General features: G+C 46.5%; 1 pseudogene; it reads right to left on the reverse strand.

Moving 5' to 3' along the window:
- Positions 1 to 2,398: 2,398 nt before the first annotated feature.
- Positions 2,399 to 8,342, reverse strand: LOC115176946 (succinate-semialdehyde dehydrogenase, mitochondrial-like; annotated as a pseudogene).
- Positions 8,343 to 9,368: the final 1,026 nt, after the last annotated feature.

The raw sequence follows: 9,368 nt of genomic DNA on the forward strand, positions 1-9,368 counted from the left end.
TTTCTTTCCTGTCCATAATGAATAGTAAGATGAAAGGCAGTGTTTCCCAACCCTGGTCCTCCAGTTCCCTCCACAGCACAGTGTTTCCCAACCCTGCTCCTCCAGTTCCCTCGACAGCACAGTGTTTCCCAACCCTGGTCCTCCAGTTCCCTCCACAGCACAGTGTTTCCCAACCCTGGTCCTCCAATTCCCTCGACAGCACAGTGTTTCCCAACCCTGGTCCTCCAGTTCCCTCCACAGCACAGTGTTTCCCAACCCTGGTCCTCCAGTTCTCTCGACAGCACAGTGTTTCCCAACCCTGGTCCTCCAGTTCCCTCGACAGCACAGTGTTTCCCAACCCTGGTCCTCCAGTTCCCTCGACAGCACAGTGTTTCCCAACCCTGGTCCTCCAGTTCCCTCGACAGCACAGTGTTTCCCAACCCTGGTCCTCCAGTTCCCTCGACAGCACAGTGTTTCCCAACCCTGGTCCTCCAGTTCCCTCCACAGCACAGTGTTTCCCAACCCTGGTCCTCCAATTCCCTCCACAGCACAGTGTTTCCCAACCCTGGTCCTCCAATTCCCTCCACAGCACAGTGTTTCCCAACCCTGGTCCTCCAATTCCCTCCACAGCACAGTGTTTCCCAACCCTGGTCCTCCGGTTCCCTCGACAGCACAGTTTCCCAACCCTGGTCCTCCGGTTCCCTCCACAGCACAGTGTTTCCCAACCCTGGTCCTCCGGTTCCCTCGACAGCACAGTGTTTCCCAACCCTGGTCCTCCAGTTCCCTCGACAGCACAGTGTTTCCCAACCCTGGTCCTCCAATTCCCTCCACAGCACAGTGTTTCCCAACCCTGGTCCTCCAGTTCCCTCGACAGCACAGTGTTTCCCAACCCTGGTCCTCCAGTTCCCTCCACAGCACAGTGTTTCCCAACCCTGGTCCTCCAGTTCCCTCCACAGCACAGTATTTCCCAACCCTGGTCCTCCAATTCCCTCCACAGCACAGAGTTTCCCAACCCTGGTCCTCCAGTTCCCTCCACAGCACAGTGTTTCCCAACCCTGCTCCTCCAGTTCCCTCTACAGCACAGTGTTTCCCAACCCTGGTCCTCCAATTCCCTCCACAGCACAGTGTTTCCCAACCCTGGTCCTCCAGTTCCCTCGACAGCACAGTGTTGCCCAACCCTGGTCCTCCAGTTCCCTCGACAGCACAGTGTTTCCCAACCCTGGTCCTCCAGTTCCCTCGACAGCACAGTGTTTCCCAACCCTGGTCCTCCAGTTCCCTCCACAGCACAGTGTTTCCCAACCCTGGTCCTCCAATTCCCTCGACAGCACAGTGTTTCCCAACCCTGGTCCTCCAGTTCCCTCCACAGCAGTGTTTCCCAACCCTGGTCCTCCAGTTCCCTCGACAGCACAGTGTTTCCCAACCCTGGTCCTCCAGTTCCCTCGACAGCACAGTGTTTCCCAACCCTGGTCCTCCAATTCCCTCTACAGCACAGTGTTTCCCAACCCTGGTCCTCCAGTTCCCTCCACAGCACAGTGTTTCCCAACCCTGGTCCTCCAGTTCCCTCCACAGCACAGTGTTTCCCAACCCTGGTCCTCCAGTTCCCTCCACAGCACAGTGTTTCCCAACCCTGGTCCTCCAGTTCCCTCGACAGCACAGTGTTTCCCAACCCTGGTCCTCCAGTTCCCTCGACAGCACAGTGTTTCCCAACCCTGGTCCTCCAGTTCCCTCGACAGCACAGTGTTTCCCAACCCTGGTCCTCCAGTTCCCTCGACAGCACAGTGTTTCCCAACCCTGGTCCTCCAATTCCCTCGACAGCACAGTGTTTCCCAACCCTGGTCCTCCAGTTCCCTCCACAGCACAGTGTTTCCCAACCCTGGTCCTCCAGTTCCCTCCACAGCACAGTGTTTCCCAACCCTGGTCCTCCAGTTCCCTCGACAGCACAGTGTTTCCCAACCCTGGTCTTCCAATTCCCTCGACAGCAGTGTTTCCCAACCCTGGTCCTCCAGTTCCCTCCACAGCACAGTGTTTCCCAACCCTGGTCCTCCAGTTCCCTCGACAGCACAGTGTTTCCCAACCCTGGTCTTCCAATTCCCTCGACAGCACAGTGTTTCCCAACCCTGGTCCTCCAGTTCCCTCCACAGCACAGTGTTTCCCAACCCTGGTCTTCCAATTCCCTCGACAGCACAGTGTTTCCCAACCCTGGTCCTCCAATTCCCTCGACAGCACACATTTTTATTGTAACCCTGGACAAGCACACCTGATTGAACTTGGCAACTAATCATCAAGCCCTCAATGAGTTGAATGAGGTGTGCTTGTCAAGGGCTACAATGAGTGTGTACTGTTGGGAGTACTGGAGGACCAGGGTTGGGAAACACTAATCTAAGATAAACCAAATGATATTGTTCGACAAACAACAAAGTAACTCACAGTCATTTATTTTATATTTTCTGAAATACTCCATTAATATTTACAATAGTTAGAAATATATTTTTTTTTAATTTTTACAATAAGAATGTCACAACTAGAAAACAGAATTTGTCAAATCATTCAAACGGCACTTAGGAGACAATGTTTGGCAAGAGACATTACTTCAGTTTCAGAGAACACAACATTTACATTGCAGGCTCAGATACAGCACACAGTTTGTACCACCTGTCTGAATATCGTAAGGCAGCTCTACTGTATAATATATTGTATGTGGTATTGTATGTGGGAAGACTAGTGCATTAACATATGTTTGTTAATATTTCTTTCCCTGTATCTGAGCGATGAAGGCTCTCAATGACAACATATGCAGAGGATCAGAATCATTTGTGAAGGAATCATATTTGAGGATTGTAATCCATTGTATTTAAAAAAAAAAGTGAAATATGATTAAGTAACTGTTACTAGAGCCTAAGAATCCTCCCCTTTCTCAACATCACCGCTTCCTACATGGGGGGGGGGGCAGTGGACCCTCAGGGGGTTAGCCCTCCAAAGCACATGTACTTGACGTCCAGGTACTCCTCGATGCCGTACTTGGAGCCCTCACGGCCTAGGCCCGATTGTTTGACCCCACCGAAGGAGGCCTCTGGGGAGGAGACCCTCGTTGACCCCCACCATGCCTACCTCCAGATTCTCCGCCACCCGCCAGATCTGACTGACGTCCTGGGAAAAGAAGTACCCTGGGAGGGGGTGGAGAAGAGCGTAGTTGAATGAAACTCATCAACTCAGATTCCGAGATAGACTTTCTATTGACATTAAATAATAAAATTAGTAAATCAGACTGGCTCTGTCAAATAATTATTCTATTATAGGTTTGAGGGATTTTCAGACATGACAGCAAGGTGCATACAATAATGTTTAGCTCACCTGCTAAACCCACATGAGATGCATTGGCAATGGAAAGTGCTTCCTCCTCTGTGTTAAACCTGTCATAAGGAAAAGAGAATAAACACCTTGAGTTAGCTCCCATTTCAGCATCCATCCAGTCTTCAGTTGTCTGATCTCTCCTAGCTCCACTGACCTGATGACTGGCAGGAGAGGACCGAAGGTTTCCTCTCTGGTACACAGCATGTCTGTGGTGACGTCAGCCAGCAGAGTGGGCTGATGGAATGAGCCATCCAGACGCTTCCCCCCCCCTTAGCACCTTGGCCCCCCGCGACACTGCATCCATTACCTGGTGCTCCACCTGTGAGAGACATAGGATATCATAAGGTTATGTAACATAGAATATAAACAACATCATGCAGATAATACAGTTATAGTATAGTTATAAGACAAACACCCTCTTGACATAAGGAACCAGGTTACCTTCTCAGAGGCACGGACATTGATGAGAGGTCCCTGGGTGGTGTTTGGGTCAGAGCCGTGGCCCAGACGGAGCTCTGCGTCCATGGCTTTCCCTAACTTCTCTATGAAGCGATCGTGGATCCTACTCTGGACCAGGAAGCGGTTGGAGCAGACACATGTCTACGGGGGTCAAAGGGCACATTGAGGGACATGGAGGTTAGGCCACGACTTAAGACACGCCATTTTAGAATGACACGCAACATTTCGATATGGTGTATTTCACAGTTTGAACAGCACAGTAGACACAAAATGATTTGTTTTGAGATAACTCCTATTCCAGTACCTGTCCTGAGTTCCTGTACTTGGAGTTCATGGCTCCCGCCACAGCCTTGTCCACATCTGCACTGTCAAACACAATGAAGGGGGCATGGCCACCCAGCTCCATTGAAACCCTCTTGACGGTGTCAGCGGCATGCTTCAAGAGAATCTGAGGATGAGGGAGGAGTTATCAGGAAGATCACAGGCCTTTTCATGGAAAAATTATCCACCTACAAGATTTAAGACTAACATGAAATGTATATTGCATTTTCAGGATTGATTAAGCTAACTCTGAAGCCATTTTAGATCAGTGTCCATACCTTGCCAGTGGCAGTGGATCCAGTGAAGGAGACCTTCCCCACCAGGGGGTCTGTGCAGAGGACAGTCCCAATGGAGGGGGTCTTCTCTCTGGAGCAGGGCACCACGTTAAACACCCCCGCAGGGATCCCGGCCTGACTCGCCAGCTTTACACACACAAAAAGTAAACATATTAATTAGACAAATTAAGTGTCTTACTATTGGGGACCCAGCCACAGTGCACAGTGAGTGTTGTTGTGGGAACGGAAGCACTGACCTCAGCGAGCGCCAGGGCAGAGGGGTGTGTCCTCGGCAGGTTTCACCACGACGGTGCAGCCCGCGGCCAGGGCAGCACCCACTTTCCTGGTGATCATAGCACTGGGGAAGTTCCACTGTGTGTGTGGGGGGAGGGGGGAAGGAGGATAGGCTAGCTGTTACGCAGGAAGTGAAAAGCATTACGAAGGTAGCTCTCCAGGACCTAAGTTGGACATCCCTGGCATATAGTAGATGGATGAAGCATTACGGCTCACCGGAGTGATGATGGAGGCCACGCCCACAGGCTGTTTGAGCAGAAGGATCTTACGGTCCTTGGCAGCCGATGGCACAACATCCCCGTAGACACGGCGCGCCTCCTCAGAGAACCATTCCAGAAAGCCAGCAGCATAAGCAATCTCCCCCAGGGACTCCTTCATGGGTTTGCCCTAAGAGGTGCAGAACACACAAGTGGTTTACAACTCAGAACGAAATACAAATCATTACAAGGACAGTACCCCTGTTGCATCCAGCAAGACAATACTCACACACTCAAAGGTGATCAGCTTAGCAAGGTCCTTCTTGTTCAACGTCAACAGATCGTACCATTTCCGTAGAAGGACACTTCTTTCCTAAGGAAGAAAACATTAAATCAGATCATGGAATCAATAAGTTGCATGATCCACAAGAATCTGGAAGAATCCATCTGGTCTTACTAGCGCTCCCTGAAACTAGCAGCTCCTGATAACAGAGATGGAACTTGATGCAACAATGTTTGCTGTGTATTGAGAGTGTATGAGGTTTTGATGGTGAGTGGTGACTCCGGCTGTAGCCTTTCCACTCACTCAGTCCCTGTCGCTCCGAAGCATTGCTTCACATGCATGGCAGCAGAGCATTTATTTGCATGATGAAAATGGGACAGAGAGTCGGAAAAGGGGGGATGGATAAAAAGACAGGGGGGGGGGGTGTTTGTTGGCTGCATGGACAGAAGAAAACCAGTACAATGAAGCCATCTTTACCAGATCAAAGACAAAACTGGAGTGAACAGGATTCTCCCCAAACTACAGTATAAGATGTTGGAGTCAGACTTTGATATTCTCTCACTTAGTGATGTATTAATATGCAGTGAGTGAGTTGCGCTTAATAATTGCATAATCACTCATGGACTATTAATTGGCCAATTAATTAGGGCCGATTTTAAGTTTTCATAACAATCTGTAATCGGCATTTTTGGACACCGATTATGGCCGATTACATTGCAATCCACGCGGAGACTGCGCGGCAGTCTGACGACCTGCTACGCGAGTGCAGCAAGGAGCCAAGGTAAGTTGCTAGCTAGCATTAAACATATCTTATAAAAAACAATCAATCTCAACATAGTCACTAGTTAACTACACATGGTTGATGATATTACTAGTTTAACTAGCTTGTCCTGCGTTGCATATAATCAATGCGGTGCTTGTTCATTTATCATCGAATCATAGCCTACTTCACCAAACGGGTGATGATTTAACAAAAGCGCATTCGCGAAAAAAGCACAATCGTAGCACAAATGTACCTAACCATAAACATCAATGCCTTTCTTAAAATCAATACACAAGTATATATTTTTTAAACCTGCATATTTAGTTAAAAGAAATTCACGTTAGCAGACAATATTAACTAGGGAAAATGTGTCACTTCTCTTGCGTTCAGTGTAAGCAGAGTCAGGGCCACCTGCAGCAGTTTGGGCTGCCTGGCTCATTGCGAACTGTGTGAAGACCATTTCTTCCTAACAAAGACCATAGTTAATTTGCCAGAATTTTACATAATTATGACATAACATTAAAGGTTGTGCAATATTTAGACTTAGGGTTGCCACACGTTTGATAAAATACGGAACAGTATTTCGCTGAAAGAATATACGTTTTGTTTTCAAAATGATAGTTTCCGGATTTGACCATATTAATGACCAAAGTCTCGTATTTCTGTATTTATTATATTATAATTAAGTCTATGATTTGATAGAGCAGTCTGACTGAGCGGTGGTAGGCAGCAGCAGGCTCGTAAGCATTGATTCAAACAGCACTTTCCTGCGTTTGCCAGCAGCTCTTCACAATGCTTGAGGCACAGCTCTGTTAATGACTTCAAGCCTATCAACTCCCGAGACTAGGCTGGCAATACTATAGTGCCTATAAAAACATCCGATAGTCAAAAGGTACAGTTGAAGTTGGAAGTTTACATACACTTAGGATGGAGTCATTAAAACTAGTTTTTCAACCACTCCACAAATTTCTTGTTAACAAACTATAGTTTTGGAAAGTCGGTGCATTGCTGCAGGAGGGACTGGTACACTTCAAAGTAGATAGCATCATGAGGAAGGAAAATTATGTGGATATATTGAAGCAACATATCAAGACATCAGTCAGGAAACCAAATTGAACCAAACTGAACATGTTTCATTATTTATTTGAGACCAAATTGATTTTATTTATGTATTATATTAAGTTAAAATAAGTGTTCATTCAGTATTGTTGTAATTATCATTATTACAAATATATATAAAAATCGGCCGATTAATCTATCGGCTTTTTTCGTGACCCAATAATCGGTATCAGGGTTGAAAATGCATAATCGGTCGACCTCTATGATGGACAGTAAAAAAACACCCATGCAACCTGGAGTGGCTACTTTGCGGGCCAGGCTATTATAGAGCATACACTACAGTACATGCCCCAAAACAATGAACCCTGGGATATAGGCTATGATGCTTGTAATAGATGTCATTGTGCACTTTGACTGTCTCTATTCGGTTATTATATTCTGCCTAACATGCATGCCAGTCACAATAGTTAAGGAAAGCAGCTGTCACACTGTTGATTTCATGCAACTAGGAAATGTGGGGAAAGCGGTGGTGCTGATGAAGAAGGAAAACAATATCAATATGCTATTCACAGAATTGTGGATCGTGAACTGTCAAGTCAACTGTCTTTCAGCATAATTAAAGTAGAGGCATACTTTCGCTGTGTGTTGTTTCCAGGAGTAGAATGCCTTGTGGGCTGCGTCGATAGCTAGTTTAGCTTCTGCTGGACCGCAGTCTGCGACGTTCGCAATCTCTTCACCCGTCGCTAGGTCCAGCACTGGGAAGGTAGAGGGAGCATCGATCCATTGCCCGTTCACATAGCCCTGCGTTCGGAGAAGCTGAGCGGAAATGTCGAGGCTGTATTGCCGATGCATGACAAATGGTAGGCCGAACTGGCGGAGGAGACACCGACTTCTTAGGAGACAGAAACTACCCATAGCAGGAGAATAGCTTTATCCACAAGAGGTTTCAAGTAGAATGCTGTCTCGCTCTGTCAGTCAAAGAAAAACTGCTGCAGTGACTGGGAATTTCAATAAGGTTGTCGTCCGTGGATAGATACGAGTTTGAACCCTTCTTTAAGGCGATCGATGTAAACACGTGATCATGCACACACACAATACATTACTGAGTAAGTGAAACCATAATTCGTGTGCTCCTTCGCTCAAAATAGATACATTATAACACAAATGTCATTATCGAAAGCAGCAAAATGTGTAGGTACATGTATTCTTCGTATTGACTGCAAGTGCTACAATACGTTACCATGCAAAGACAGTAACTAAGATACTAGGCTGGTTACAGTTATGAAATAAGCGAATGTATTGATAAATAGTTTGTTACAACGTTACATCGTCTGTCTTTCCCATCGCCATTGATGTTTAGCTGGCCAATCCACGCGCTTGGATAACTTATCTTGCGTCCAATAAGAGCCCGCAAACTATAACCAGCTTCCCTGAAATGTAGGCATGTGTACATTGCATCATTAGTAAAGTCTTAAATCTGTCAAAGTTCAGTCCTTTCAGTCTCAAGACGACTTTAAAGGCGAAGCTGACTAATCTATAAATCACATTGCATCAACTGCTCAATGGGCTTGTTCGACATTTCAACAGACTGACGACTAATGATCTACAAATCACCTTGCATCATAAATAATGACTCGTTGTAATAATCAGACAGCCACAATTTACCAATGATACATGTAAGCAATAAGGCCTGATCAATATACCACGGCTAAGGGCTGTTCTTATGCATGATGCAACAGCAGAGCGACTGGATACAGCCATTAGCCTTGGTATATTGGCCCTATCACAAACCCCCGAGGAGCCTTATTGCTATTATAAACTGGTTACCAACGTAATTATAGCAGTAAAAATGCATGTTTTGTCATAGCCGTGGTATACAGTCTTTTATAAACTGGGTGATTTGAGCCCTGAATTCTGATTGGCTGTATGACCGTATACCACGGGTATGACAAAACATTTATTTTTACTGCACTAATTATGTAAATAACCAGTTTATAATAGCAATAAGGCTTCTCAGGGGTTCGTGATATGGCCAATATACTATGGCCAAGGGCTGTGTCCAGGCACTGCTCATGAGAACGGCCCTTAGCTGTGGTATTTTGACCGAAACCACACCTCCTAGACCTTATTTGTTAAATATGTCAGCCAATCAGGATTCTGGGCCCGAACCACCCCTTTATAATTAAGCAATAAGGCCAGTGTGGTAAATGACCAATATACCCCAACTTAGAGCTGTTCTTAAGCACGACACAAGGTGGAGTGCCTGGACACAGTCCTTAGCTGTAGTATATTGGCAATATACCACAAACCCTGAGGTGCCTTATTGCTATAATAAACTGATTACCAACATAATCAGACTAGTAAAAAAAAAAGTCATACCCGTGGTA

This window comes from Salmo trutta, chromosome 37 (genome assembly GCF_901001165.1).
Source record: "Salmo trutta chromosome 37, fSalTru1.1, whole genome shotgun sequence".
Taxonomy (NCBI): domain Eukaryota; kingdom Metazoa; phylum Chordata; class Actinopteri; order Salmoniformes; family Salmonidae; genus Salmo; species Salmo trutta.